Genomic DNA, 15,276 nt, shown 5'->3' with positions numbered 1-15,276 from the left:
GTGGTTATGACTGTCTTCACTGAGATGATCAAGTGGAGACTTGCACAACAAGGAGTCAGCCATGCATATGGGAGTAAAGGGCTTATGGCTGATGGGATGCCTGTTGTTCTCTGGTTTATTTTAGCATCAGCTGGCAGAACCACCCCCTCTCTCAGCAGCTGCTCCCCTGATTCGGTTCTGCTGCCTGCAGAGCAAGAATTCGGGATCTTCTCTGAGACAGGCATAGCTATTGTGGGTTGCTCCTCTGCCTTTGGATGTCTTTCTCTTTTCCTATCTCTGAGATGTTTAGGTCCTGTACTTGAAGGGGTAAGACCCATCAATTCCAACATCTGTTCCTCTGAATTCTCACTGACATGACCAGAGTTCAGTCACTGTTGTGACTTTAGCATGAAGTAGAGTAACCATTGTGGGAGTCAGCAGTCAGCACTAGTGATGTGGTCAATGCATGAACAATAATTGTGTTGTAGTACATGTTTCTATAATAGTATGCTGCAGCTCTGAAGGATCTGGAAGAACCCCAAACAGCATCTGGATGGATGGAGAAGACTTGTAGAAGCTGTGTCCTAAATGTCCCCCACTGGCCTTAGGATAAAGAGCAAAATCCTATTGTGAATTATAGGCCCCTGTGGGTCTGGTACTGGCCATCGTCTCCAGTTCTCTCCACCTCTCTCCCAAGAGAGGCAGAACCTGGTTCCTTACTTTAGGCTGGGGTCCATTCTGCTCTGTGTCTCTCATTATGGGGTCCAGGTTGAAGGGGCAATAGCCCCTTGGGCATGCTCTTTTTCTGGTTATCACAAGTGCATAAGAGGCCAAAACTTGGTAAGCATGATTTTTTTAAGATTTATTTTAGAGAGCACGCGAGTGAGCACGTGTGGGTGGGGGGGGGGGGGAGAGAGAGAGAGAGAGTCTTAAGCAGACTCCATGCTCAGAGAGGACCCTGACTAGGGGCTCGATCTCACAACCGTGAGATCAGGACCTGAGAGCTGAAACCAAGAGTCGGACGCTTAACTGACTGCACCACCCAGGTGCCCCTGTAAGCATGTTTAACTCTACTGCTCACATCTTGTCCACTTCTAGCCATTGGCCAAGTTAACGCCTATGACCAAGGTCAAAGTCATTAGATAGGGATACACACTCTGCTCTGAAGGAAGGGGGGTGAATATTTATCAAACTAAGTTGATCTACCCTAGCATGTAATGTGCTTAGAATAGTGTCCATCTAGGTCTGCCTAAAGTAAAAACAATAGTGTACTTTTAATAGTCTTATTTGGGGAAGGGACAAAGAAGGGAGTAGTTTGTTAATAAGTAAACAGAGTTGGGGAAAATTACTATGTAGGGCAAGACTTGAGCATGTTAATGGCCTTATGGGAGGAGTGAGTGGGTTGAAGATGTAAGATAGGGCAGAGCTTGAAGATTCAGCTGAAATCTGAAAACCTGAAGTGGGGTGCCATCTTCCTCATGGCTTTTGTTAGCAGCAGGCCAAGGACGCAAGTGGTTGGTTTGATGGGTTTTCTCTGCTGTGAGCTCTGTATACTTGATTCTCCCCCTTCTCTTTAATCTTAAAGGAGAGGTTTAGAGTCTAACAGTTGGTGTTTACAATGTTTTAATGTCTATCATATTGAGAACTGACTAGAAGCATCTTTAGAAATAATTTACACCACCATAAAATGAATTGCTAATCTTTCAGAGTGTATTCTTTAGAATTGTTTTTGTTGTTTTGTATACCAGCCAAGAATATCTAGACCAATGAAGAACCTGGTAAAATATTTTAGAAGCATCGTCTGATTTGCAAAGCTAAGTAGGAATATAAATCCTTTCTCAAATACAGTCATGCTTTCTGCCATTTACTTGTGTTGTTGTTTCTTCAGTTGTCTCTTAGGGCAGTGTTTATATATGTGATTAAAATGTCCACAGGATGCACGCCCACCCACCAGTGTTCAACTGTAGGACTCATGGGTGGGAACATAAGAGCTGTGGGATGTTGGCTTGTACCAGCAGTCATCACTTAGCCCCTATTATGGACCTGGTATTTTAAAGGACACAGGTAGTGAAGTTGATCGTTAACAACCACATGATTTATTGGATGCCTAATTTTACAGTCATGACTTGAAGTGGCCATGTACTGCCTTGTGTAGTGTGGATAAATGCTTTGGGAGTTAGGATTGAGGAATGTTAAGTATGTGTTGGAATGGGGAGAAGGTTTTAATGAGACTTGTGAGCATCCTTTAAGATGCAGTTCATCTCACAGATGAATATTGTCACATATTTATTCATCCTTATTACTGAAATACAACATTGGCTATTTCCCTCTGCTCAAAGCATTTCTTCACTTTCCAGTTGTTCAGTGAAAAATCCCAGACTTCTGATCCTAATACCAAAAACCCATACACTTATAATCTACTTGCTGATTATCTTCCTGTCTTATCTCCATAATTTCTTTTCAGATGATTTACTCTTCCTTATAAATGCTCCAAACTTGCCTAATCTGTACCTTCATTTTAATTGGTCCCTCCGCTTCGCTACCTTCCCTGATCTATGGATGCAAACCTGGCCCCTTCAAAACTTATCTGAACTATTAAGTTCTATGAAGTCTTGCCTGTTCTGTTTTTTTGGGTTCCCCCCCGCCCCGCCTTGGAAGTATTCTTTTCTCAATTTTTGAAACCTCTCATTACTTTCTCTGCAGCTCTTATTCCCAGCCTCCCTTACTCTCATGCCATCTGCAAGTAACTATTGGCCTGCTTATTTTTGGTCATTAGCCTTTAGCTTTTATAGACAAGTAAATCAAGTAAATTTTTGCTTTAAATGGGGACACTCACAGTTTATATAACTTTTGTTAACTTTAAAACTCACGTGCGCAGAAACACACCTCTTATCTAATTTCATAAAAGATAAGCATTTAATACAAAAAAAAATGCAGAGAAGACAATATCAAAGGACAAGGCTTTATACTGAAAACTTTGGCCAGTGGAGAACTGAGCTATCTGGTTTTTTGTTTTGTTTTCCATTTCACTGAGGACCAATAAAATGTTCATCCTCTATCTGTCCTCTCTGGGTAGACATTTGGGAGCCACTCTTTCAGACTCTTTGAGACTGAGCTTTGCCAGAACTGATTTCTCTGATTCCCAGTTTATCTCTATATCCCTCCATGATAATCTTGGGTCTTTAAAATCTTATAACAACAAAAATAGCACTGATCTGCAACATAGAAGCAACCAGTTTGGGTAATAAAGATCTGATTATTGTCTAAAATAACTAAATAAGAAGTCACTTCTATACACTTCAGATCTACTTCTGTAAAAGAGCAATAGGTTGAAAGTGCTGTTCATTCTAAAAGAGCAAAAATTTTATAAAACCCCTAATATGGCATTTTATCTTTTTTCTCTTATCTCTAAAATGTACATGTGGTTATTTAAATGACTAAGAACAATTTAAAAAAATTGAGAAAAGTCAAATTATTTTCATCAATCTCAGTTTGTTTTTTGTTTTTTTTCTTCCAAGTAACATTTACAGAACAAATGGATTTTAACATTGGGAAGAGAGACACTGATCTTTTAAATTTGCACTATCCAGTAGAATTTGGTGATGGAAATGTTCAGTAATCTGCACTGTCCAATATGGTGGTCACAGCCATGAGTGACTTTTGAAATGTGGCTGGTGTAACTGAGGAACTAAATTAAAAATTCTATCTAAGTGTAATTAAAATAGCCACAGGCTACTATTGGGGTCCCTTATTGGACAGTGTGGCTTCACAGATTGACTAAGGAGTGTTGAGCTGCAATTTGTGATGCCAACTTGGATGGCATTTTATCAGTTTTCTTAGTAAACTTCAATTTCAAAGGAGCATCTTTTGTTAATCTTTAGCAAGTTACGTATGTATGAATGGCTCTAGTGACCTTTGAGCTACTTTTCGTCCTCAGGTCACAAGTTTGAAGGATGCTGATTCATAATCCACAAATTAAGATCTGTCCATTGACTCTTATGGCTCTCCTTTTAGCTGCCATGATCTTTGACTTACGTGTATCTGTGCATACACACACATACGCACACACATACATTTATGAAGATTAAGTGAAACAGTAATGGGCCTGGTTAAACTTGAGCATTCTGGCAAGTTACTCTGAATAGAAAGTGTGAGCAAACAAGATTGCCTGTGCTCTCCAGCCCCTCGGGGGAGGGAAGCACACCCATTCATCAAGGCAAACTGGAACCTATCAAGCCTTTTGCATGTTTCTGTGATTTGACGCATACTTATTTTTGCCTGAAATACTCATTTTTCTTTAGTTGCCAGGATTACTTTTTCAAGAGACTTTTAAGCTTCTTTTTCTTCTCTGAAATCTTTTTCTGACCTTTTGTCCTCCTACACTGACCTGATCAGTCACCTTTTTTTTTTTTTTTTTAGTGGAGCTATTGTGTCCACACACATGCAGATGTGTATACAAAGGGTAAAGATACTTGTTTCTGATGAAATCAAGATGAGTAAGATATTAATAAGAGCAAAGGAAGTAATAAAGCCATAGTTAACATTTGTTGAGCATGCACTCAATGTGCCAAGCATTGAGCACTTTAAATACATTTCATTTAATTCTTCTAAAACATTATAAAGAAGTTAGGAGTATTTCAATTTTATAGGTAAGATAACCTTAACCTAAAGCTTAAGTAATTTGCTCAAGGCCACACAGCTAGACAGTGGTAGAACCAGATTTATTCAACTCCAAAGCCCATGGCTCTACCAACTAAGCAATAATTAAGATGTAGAGGTAGTTAAAAATAGCTCTTATTCCCCAGAGTATCATGGTGTGGTGGGGACAATGTTGTGTGAGCTATAAGAGGCCTTGTTTTCATTTCCCCTTTTTCCATTTTCATGGTGGCCTTAACCCCTCCTTCCCCACCCTCCCTTCAGGGTCTGTCTCTGGTTCCTGAGCATGCTAGGCCAGAGCCTGACGGGGAGGCACAAGGGAGGAGAGACACAGGGGAGGCCTCTGTGCATACTTGGGCCCACAGTTCTCCTGGCTGGGTCCGGGGAGGGTCTGCTGAGGATGGTGGGCAGAAGTGGTAGGCCAGTGGGCCCAGAGTACAGCACATATGGAGGCAATAAATACTGACAAGCCAGGCACATGACTCCAGCCCCACATGGGACTAAGGCTTGGCCTCTGGCTTTGTCAGGCAAGGGCTCTCTGCTGGGGCTGTGGGCTCCAGCACTGCCCACTGGGACAAAGAAGGCAGAGGTGTGAGGACACCTGGCCTCCCAGATGGGAATGGAGGCAACTTCAGTTTTGGCAGTTTGGCTTTCCCCAGCCCCTGGAGCCATCCGCACAGCCCTGGCTGGGAGAGGGGGCTGGCTAGGCCCTGGCGGGCAGCAGTGCATCAACAGCACATCCCACACGATCCCTGGGCCACAGGGACTGCGGATGGGGGCAGGTATGTGCACATGCTCATGCAGACATGGCGGGCTAGAGGTCATGACGGCCCTCACAGCACACGATCCACATGTTAAGGCATCATGCTTAGACGGTTACTGACAGTGATGGTTGTACTAACCAGAGACCGGTGAAAGCCTCCCTTCTGATTTCTAATACCTTAGTGATGGAGGATGAAAAGTCCTCCGTTAATGTTAACTTTGTACCATCCCTTCTTCCTCCCTTCCTGAAATACCACATTGTAATATGTAGACTTCCTAAACTATTAGTCACTTCTTTCCATTAGTATTGTTTGACAGAGATTGCTGTCAGATCAGCAGCAGAAAGTGTGTTACAAGCTGCAGGTATTGGGTTTTATCTTTATTCATAACCTCATTTCTCAACTCTCTCACCAAGGTTGTATATTTGAAAAGTTCTTCTTTGCCTTCTGATCCACCCCCCCCCCCCCCCCCCCCCCCAAATTTCACTTCAGTTTGCCCTTTTCATTCCAGGATTGTCACTTTTAAAGTCTGTACTATGTTTGTCCTTTAAAGTTACATTACTACCATTTTGTTGACTCAGAATTGTTAAAAATGTTAATGCCAAATAGTCCTCCATTGTGATGGAGGAGGGCAGTAGGATAAAAATGGAGATGGATGTTCATTGAACATTTGGTCAATGTCAGGTATTCTATAGGTTATCTCACTTTATCAACATATAGCAAGAAAATAGAACTTGGACTTGACTCAATGGGTAGATGTGTTGGGTGGGAGTGATCTGAATGAAAACAGGATTCAAAAATCATTTCTCAACTCTATCTAAAAGTAAAGTATATCTACACAATACACAGCGCTGTGAATTGGGTAAGACTGATGAATCATAGACCTGTACCCCTGAAACAAATAATACATTATTGTTAATTTAAAAATCTCTAAAAAAAAATATACTAATTCAAAGGGATACATGCACCCCAATGTTTATAGCAGCATTATCTACAATAACCAAATTATGGAAACAGTCCAAGTGTCCATCAACTAATGAATGGATAAAGATGTGGTATATATATATATATACAGTGGGATATTATTACTCAGCCATCAAAAAGAATGAAATCTTGCCATTTGCAATGATGTGAATGGAGCTAGAGAGTATAAGGCTAAGCGAAATATATCAGAGACAAATACCATATGATTTCACTCATGTGGAATTTAAGAAATAAAACAAACAAGCAAAGGGAAGAAAAGAGAGGCAAACCAAGTAACAGACTCTTAACTATAGAGAATAAGCTGATGGTTACCAGAGGGGAGGGGGATGGGGATTAAGGAGTGTACTTGTTGTGATGAGCATTCGGTGATGTATGGAAGTATTGAATCAGTAAATTGTATACCTGAAACTAATATTACCCTGTATGTTAACTGGAATTTAAATAAAAATTTTAAAAAAATAAAAGTAAACTATATCTAATGTCTGTATTCTGTTTTGTTTCATTCTTAAGATATATGCTTGCTATTGTATATTAAATAATCTTAAGTGTTGAGTTCTGAGTTTTGATACTTGTATTATGTAACCAAAGCAAGATATAGAACATTTCCACTTACAAGAAAGTTCCTTCTACTTTTTGCAATGAAATCTTTCTTTTCCAGTTGGCTATTGAACCCATCCATTGACCTTTTAATTTTGGTTATCACATTTTTTAGTTATAACATTTCCATTTGGTGGTTCTTTATGTCTTCTATTTCTTTGCAACTTTGTTTCTTGGCTGAAGCTTTCTATTTTTTCATTTGTGGCAGGTATAATTGCTCACTGAAGATTTTTATCATAGCTGCTTTCAAATCTTTGTCAATAGTTCTGAGATTTCTGTCATCTTGGTGTTGGCATCTGCTGATTGTCTTTCTCTCATTAAGTAGGAGATCTTCCTTGTTCTTGGTTATGAGTTGCTTTTTTTTTTTTATCAAAATTTGAACATATTCATTTTATGAGACTTAATCATGTTTAAACTTTCTGTTTTAGCTGGCTTTGAGACCACTTTGGCCGGATGTTACCTGGGAGTTAGGGCCTCCTCATTATCACTGGATGGTGGTGAAAAGTCCTGACTCTTTCCACCAGGCTTCTTCTGACACCATCCCAGAAAGGAGGGGCCACCTTATTGCTTGATGGAGATGGAAGTCCAGCCTCCTCACATCAGCTTGACTGACATTGCAGGGGTGAGGAGGTGACCTTGATAATCATTGACAGATATGAAAGTCTGGGCTCCCTATGTGACTTTCTATGACACCACCCACTTGGGGGTTTTGGAGTACCTTATTGTAGGCTGGTGAGGGTGGAAGTCTAGGCTCTCACTCAACCTTTGCTGGTATGGGTGCTTGGGTTACATTTTTTTTTCTGTGATGTTTGAGTAGAGTAGTTATTGTCTAAAAGTTTGTCTTACTAGGCTGTTCCTATTGTGGTCTTTTGGCAGAGGAAGCAGGATTTTGTCTCATTTTTTGTTTTTGCCCTTTGAGGTTTCTAGGTCGTAGACTTCTTCAGTTCCAAGTCTGGAATGTAGATGAAAAGAAAACCCAAGGAATGCACATCATGTCTTTCCTTGAGTTCTAGACTGTCCTGTGTTTGTGTCATATAATGTCTGGGGTTTTTATTTTTCCTTAGTGGGACAAAGCAAGAGATGTCTATTCCGTCTTTTAGAAACATCTAAGAGGCACTACTTTGTTTAAAAATATAAAGACCTAAGGAAAAATTAGAGTAGATCACATACAGTAAAGAAAAATAAAGTTTTATGAAACTTGGCTCAGTTCATTTATTTACATAGATGTTTTTGGTCGTGGAGTCATAGTGTGAAATCCGTTTCTCATAGTATCCTGGTTAAAAAGGTTTGAGTCACCAGTGTAGACGACCTACTTCTCTCGGATACCTGAATCCTCTGTCTAAAGCTTCATAGAACCTCTGACTGTATCTGTGGTTGTGTTCTCCTCATGAAAGAGAGGAGTTAACGTTTGTGCCTTAGAGCTTGTCCAAAGCCTTTCCCCATACTGATGGTGGCCTAGGTTCAGCATTATTTTAATTTCTGCTGTATTTAGATTGTCTAGTCCATATATCATGAGTAGGAAGGGTGAATGTTTGCTGTGGTTATCACTCTTAAGTGTGTTTGGGGAGTGAGGATCCATTATAGCAAACTCTTTTTACAAAGGTGAAATCATCTCTGGATGAGTGAGCCAGGGTGAGGGTGCTTCATGGGGCTCAGAGGAGGCAGAGTCCTGACACAGCTGCACGTGGTCTGAATATCTGGCTGGGATGGACAGTCATCCAGCCCCAGCTCCGGTGGCCACACAGTAGCTACCAGGGCTACAATTGGGCAGACTCCTGAGGACAGTAAGAGTATTTTGGGGGTTCAACCCATCATGTCTCATGATACCTGCTGCCTTCTCTCCTCATCAGCAGAATGCCTTGCTCTCCAGCCCCCTCTTAGTAACACATGGGGAGCCGTCTATTACTGGTCAGTTACAGACTTGTTTAGAATGGACCTGTCCTCTTTTAATGCCTCTGAGTTACCGGAAATTTGTATTTTACCCCTATTCTTTTTTTTTAATTTAATTTTATTATGTTAGTACCCCTATTCTTTTTGATAGTAGGAAAGGACTCCAACCTGTATTTGGAAGTGTTAAGCTTCAGTGTGTGTGCGTGTGTGTCTTTATATACATATATATGGAATACCACATTTAGCTGGTGTATACGGAACTGTTAAGCTTCTGTGTGTGTGTGTGTGTGTGTGTGTGTATATATAAAATGGGATATATATATTATATATATATGGAATACTACATTAAGCTGGTTGTGTGTGTCTTTTTATATATATATAAAATGGGATATATATATTATATATATAATGGAATACCACATTTAGCTGGTGTGTGTGTGTATATGTACATATATATGGAATACCACATTTAGCTGGTGTATATCTAATAAATTTATAGAATATGTAATTATATTGTATATAATATATATATATGGAATACCACATCTAGCTGACCAAGGAGAGGTCTGGAAATCCTATTTGGTCTCCTCATAGCCTGACCCAAATGATAAAATCAAATATAATTGAGCCTGGGAGTGGGAGAGTGTAGAATAAATAGGTGAGTCCCTCAAAGACTCTGAATTCTGCCTTGTTGTTATGGTGGAGGGGGCTACAGTTCTTAGATCCCAGTATCCTCCGGGATATGGATACACCCTACCCTAGAACAGGGTACAGCAAACTTTTTTTGTAAAGGGAAAACTAGTAAATATTTAGTTTTTGCAGTCCATATGGTATGTCACAACTATGCACTTCTGCCATTGTAGCACAATGGTGGCCATAGAAAACATATACATAATCATGACTGTGTTCCAATAAAACTTAGGAACATTGATGTGTGAATTTCATATAATTTTCATAGATCACAAAATATCCTTTTTAGGTTTTCCCCCCAACCACTTAAAGATGTAAAACTGTTTATGACCTACATAAACGGGCAGTGGGCTAGATTTGGCCCCTGGGCCATTGTTTGCTGACCCTGCCTTAGCAGATGTCTGCTGGACAGGTTTCTTTGCCCAAAGAGACAGTGTGCCCTGCCCATTAGTTTAATCCAAGCTTGTGTTTCTGAGACCTACATTTCCTGTACACTTGGTATACTTTCATGTTAAAACATTAGTGATATGACACCCATGGGCACATTCTCATTCATGCATAAGTTTTAATGAGTGATCTAGGCACTTTTCTGGGCACCAGAGTCTCCTCAATGAGTATGTTTTGCCATCAGGTCTTTACTGTATCATCTGGATTGATTCTACCTATGATAACATTTTTCTTGATAACATGTATTTGTAATGTACAGCTTCCTTGCTAAGGTATTACCATACTTATACAGCTTTCCAAGTCATAATGGGAATGATGAAACCCAGAGCAGAATATTTTGCTAGGATTTCAGTTTTCTTTTTTATCCTTAAGGAAGAGCTAAGTAATTATGTTGTTAAAGTGGAATCATGTGTCAGTTTGGAATGGTTCATCTTAAGTCACAGAACACCTGACTCAGTGGCGTCATAGGTAAAAGATTAATTTTCTTGTGTAGCATCAGGTCCAGAGGTAGGTAGTTAAGTACCCAGTTTGAGTAGCTCAGTGATGGTAGAGCCAATGTGGCTATTAGCCTCTTGGCTTTCATGTTTATAGCCTTATGATTGATAGCCACTCCGGATATCACCTCTGCATTCGAGGCAGCGAGGTGGTGAGAAGGCTGATATCAAAACCCGTTCTCTTGTCAGTTCCAGTACTGCGTCTTTACGCATCATCCTTCTGCTTAGGTCCCATAGGCAGGAATCTGTTAACAGCCACATGTAGCTGCAAGGGAGGCTGGGAAAGTGAGTGACCTTGTGGGCAAGGAGGACAACATTGGGAAGTGTCTGCTGTAGAGAGAGGTCTCTTGTGATGCCCAGATTACTTCTAGAGGGTAATGCTCTGCTGAATTTGAATCCAGAGTATAATAAGGCACTTCCGTGAATTAAGCAGATATTTAGAGAGTGTCTGCTATGTGTATATTATATAAGAGGTATGAAACAAGGGCTGTGTTTTCCAGGAACTTTAGCTAGAAGCAAGACGTATATGTAAATTATAAACTATCTCAACTTCAATGGATAATGATGGGGATTGGAGTACATTTGTTTCTAAGGTCGTGTGTTTGTTTAGCAGCATTTATTGGGTGCCAGATATGTACAGCGTTTTAGTCTCTGCAGGCACACAGATGAGTAAGATGGTTTCTGCAGAAGGCAGTCCAGTAAATCCCTTTCAGAACGGCTCTGTGTTTCTGTGACTTAACATATCTTTGAATTCTACAATTAGATGAGAAGCCACTTTGATCTGCTTTTTTGAAAAGTAAAAGCTGTAAGTTCCCTTAAGAAGGGAATGGCAGGGAGTGGGAGTGCATTGGTATCTTTCCACCATACCTCTGCTTATTCTATAAACAACGATTGAGCACTTAGAGTAGTTTAGTCACTCGGCTAGGCGCTAGGTTTGTAAAGCTTTAATGAGCAGTCACTTGCTTCAAGGGGTTCCTAGTCATAGACTAGGCAGATGCGTTAATTTTTGCAACACATGGTGTATACGTACATGGGGTGGGTGGAGGAAGAGAAAAAAGGGGGAGAATGAGAGAACAAATAAGAAAAATGGGTGAATTGTCCACATTGCTTAGAGAGGATATAATGGGTGCAAAATCAGTTAAAGCTTCATAGTGGAAAGAATAGATAATTTAATATTTCATAAAGGGTCTCCCTGAAAATAAGGAAAGAGTATATTATATAAAAAGACCAATTCTGTCAAATTAGGGAAGCACAAAAAACCTCTCCGCTGCAAGCGGCTTCTGTGTGATGGTAGAAACTCTTGGTTCAGGATCTGGAGCGACCTCATGGCCCTGGGAAGTGTTTGCAGAGCATCTCTGTTACCAGCAAAGCCCCAAATAAAGGAACTTCCAGCCTGAATGAGGCTCAGTCCCTTGTTTCACTGCAGGGAGAGTGTGGTGTGGGTGGGGATTGGAAGAACTGGAAGCTGGATGGCTTCTTGGCAAGTGGGACACACTTGCAAGTGGAATGCACGACCAGCACACCCCCTGGTTCTCCCCTCGCCTTCAGACAGAACGCCTGGCACTTCTTCATAGTCTGTTACTGTGAGCTCTGTCACGTGGGAATGGGATCTAAGGGCAGGTCCAGGAGGATGCAGGCTCACTTCCAACAATGAAGCGCCTTTTCTGACAGTCAGACTGGGGCCCCTTTTTAGAAAATATGCCCTTTCCAGGGAAATTCTAAAATAATATGATGTAGTTGAGCTTTTTTTTTTTTTTTTTTTTTTTTTTTTTTTTTTAAGAAAACATGTTCTAGTTTGAAAATCACAATGAGCTTGTTGAAAAAACCTCATTTTTGAATAAAGTATCTTTGGAACTTCTCTTTCTGCCTATGGAGGCAGTATGGGGGGATGAAATTAGACGGAGTGGGTTGTTTTTGTTTTTAAATTCTGTTTACTACAGATTACACATAACATTAAATTTATCAATTTAACCCTCTTTAAACATATGATTTAGTAGCATTAGGTGTATTCACATTGTTGTACAACTATCTCCACTATCCATCTTCAGGACTTTTTTGTCCCAAACAAACTGTACTAAGCCGTAACTCCCCATCCCCCACTCCTCCAGTCCCTGGTAACCGCTGTTGTACTTGGTCTCTGTGAATTTGACTACTCTAAGTACCTCGTATAAGTGGAATCATACAATACTTGTCCTTTTGTGGCCAGCTTATTTCACTTAGCATAATGTCTTCAGGGTTCATCCCTGCTATAGCATCTGTCAGAATTTCATTTCTTCTCAGGACTGAATATGCTGTTGTATGTACCACATTTTTTTAATCCATTCAACAGGGGACATTGGGGTTGTTTTCACCTATTGGCTATTGTGAATAATGCTGCTGTGAACATGGATGTACAAATACCTGTTCAGGTCCCTACTTTCAATTCTTTGGTTGAGTTGCCAGATCAGATGGTCTATGGTTAACTTTTTTTTGAAGATTTTATTTATTTGTCAGAGACAGCACAAGCAGAGGGAGTGACAGGCAGAGGGAGAAGCAGACTCTCTGCTGAGCAGGTGGTCCAATGCAGGACTCGATCCCAGGACTCTGGGATCATGACCTGAGCCAAAGGCAGACACTTAACCAACTGAGCCACCCCAGGGTCCCTCTTTTTTTTTTTTTTTAAGGAATCACCATATAGTGTTACAGCAGCTGCGCTATTTTACATTCCCAGTAGCAGAACACAAGGGGATGGGTTTGTACACGTGAAAAAGAGATGGTAGCTTTGCTGTGGCATCTCAAAAGCAATGCAAAAGCCTATGCATTTGCAGTAAAAAAAAAATATAAAAATAAAAGTCCCTATTAACTTTTTTAAAGAAATATTTATGAAATCTTTGGTTTTTTAATTCTTGATTTTAAAGAGCTTAGTATTAGCAACTCTAACATGAAAATGACGAGGGCAGCCCTTGAGGGAAAGACCACTCACTGACAGCTTGCAGTGTCCATTCAGTAACTAGGAATCAGGAAGGTACAGAGGGGTCAGGAAGACCAGGGAAGCACAAAGAGGGTCTCAAAGCTGACCTGTGAGCTGCTGAGCCCATTAAATTGAGTAAATATCATCAGTGAAAACAAGAAAGGACAGTGATGAGGACAGAAAAGAGAACTCAGATGGGGCTCCTTTTACATGATGAACAAAGAAATGAAGGTCACAGCTTGTAAAGAGGCCATTTGAAAGTTGCTTGATTTGTAAATATTAGGGACATGAAATTTCAGGGAAAACAAAGCAAAGCCTGTCAGAAATGGTTTTAAATAAATAAACCCAAGCACAAAACCTAAATCAACTACTGGGTTTGCAGGCGAGGAGGGAACAGCTATGGAGGATTAAAATATTTGTGTGAGGAAGGTGGCTACGTGTGTAGAAAGTCAAAACATCATATTCTGTTTCATGTTTATAGTTACCTTACATTTTAAATGCAAGGTATTTACCAGCAGAGAGAAGTTTCCTTTTGATTTAAGGCACAGTTGTATAAAGAAAAGAGATTGCTGGTTCATTCAGCAGCTGATCCACAATGTTTCTTAAAGGCCTATTATGTGCCAGGTTCTAGACTGGGAAGTGGAGGTCATGGAGGTGACCAAGGGGTAGGGCCTGCCTTGAGGAACATGTAGTTGTGGTAGGAGAGGTGTACAGATCAGTGAGGTAGACCTCCTCGATAGAGTGAGGGAGATGAAGAACCAGGGTACTATGTACATGGAAGAAGCATATCCCAGTGGTTCTTGCTCTAGTAGCCAGAAACTGCCTAGAAGGCTTTCAGAGGGTCTGAGCTGACACATGGGGTGGGTGGACTTAGCCTCCCAAAGGAGCAAGTAAGACTGGGGCGGAGTAGAACCTCTTTCTAAGAGGAGAGACCAGCCTGAGCAAAGATGAAGGAAGTATGAGAGCCTGATTTGGTGGGGAAGGAGAACAGGAGGTTACCAGAAGCTACCAGCAAGTCAGTGGTATTCGGAGGCTGTGAATTTCAAGGCAGGAAGTAGCCAGGTATCATGCTGGAGAGAAAGATCAAAGCTATATGTTGCTCTTCCTCCAATGCCCAAATCTATCCCATGTTAATTTTTCATCTCCCTTTACAAGCAAACTTTTTTTTTTTATATAATCATGATTTTAACATTTTGAATATCCATTACAAATAGGTCATTCTTTGGAGATGCAGAAGCTGATTTGATATTAACAGTAATTAGTGTCCTGCTCTTACAGACTTTGGCTACTAAATTCTCTACCACTGCCTCAAATGGGCATTGTGATTGGTTCTCCAACATCCATTCTGCCCCTGCCTTCTTGAATAACAGCATGTGGTCTGAGGAATTGAACTTTAGCTGAAAGGCCAGCTGGTTTAAGGGTAACCCTATCTCCACTGCCAGGGTTTTAGTTCATTAATGGGTGTGTGATTCATTTTGGGCTGTGAGATAAAATGAAAGTTTGGAGGAGGATTAGGGGAAAGAGAAAAATGTCAACCATTGACTGTCACTATTGCTAGATGAGAACCAGAAGTTTGTAACTCTAGGTGCCATGAGGGGACCCAGACTTAGGACATACATAGGTGATGTTCTGGATAGCAGAATGGAAAGCTGAAGAAAAAAAAAATCAGAATCCTCGATGACCTGGCAAATCCAGAGCTGGCAAATCCACAAACTCTGGACTTTTACCATTACTGAACTTCCTGTTCTGAAAGCTAATAATTTTCCTTACTATTTAATCTATTTTGGTTTTGCTCATCCAAAGCTTGAAATCATCCATATCCTAAATG

At 40.5% G+C, this 15,276-nt stretch overlaps 1 protein-coding gene across 2 annotated transcripts in view; it reads left to right on the top strand.

Annotated features, from left to right (window-relative positions):
- SAMD12 (sterile alpha motif domain containing 12) overlaps window positions 1-15,276 on the top strand; it is a 379,933-nt gene that overhangs the window by 21,514 nt on the left and 343,143 nt on the right. The gene's annotated exons all lie outside the window — the stretch shown is intronic.

Source organism: Phoca vitulina, unplaced genomic scaffold (genome assembly GCF_004348235.1).
Source record: "Phoca vitulina isolate PV1807 unplaced genomic scaffold, GSC_HSeal_1.0 scaffold18, whole genome shotgun sequence".
NCBI lineage: Eukaryota > Metazoa > Chordata > Mammalia > Carnivora > Phocidae > Phoca > Phoca vitulina.
This window is presented reverse-complemented; position numbering and strand designations above follow the sequence as displayed.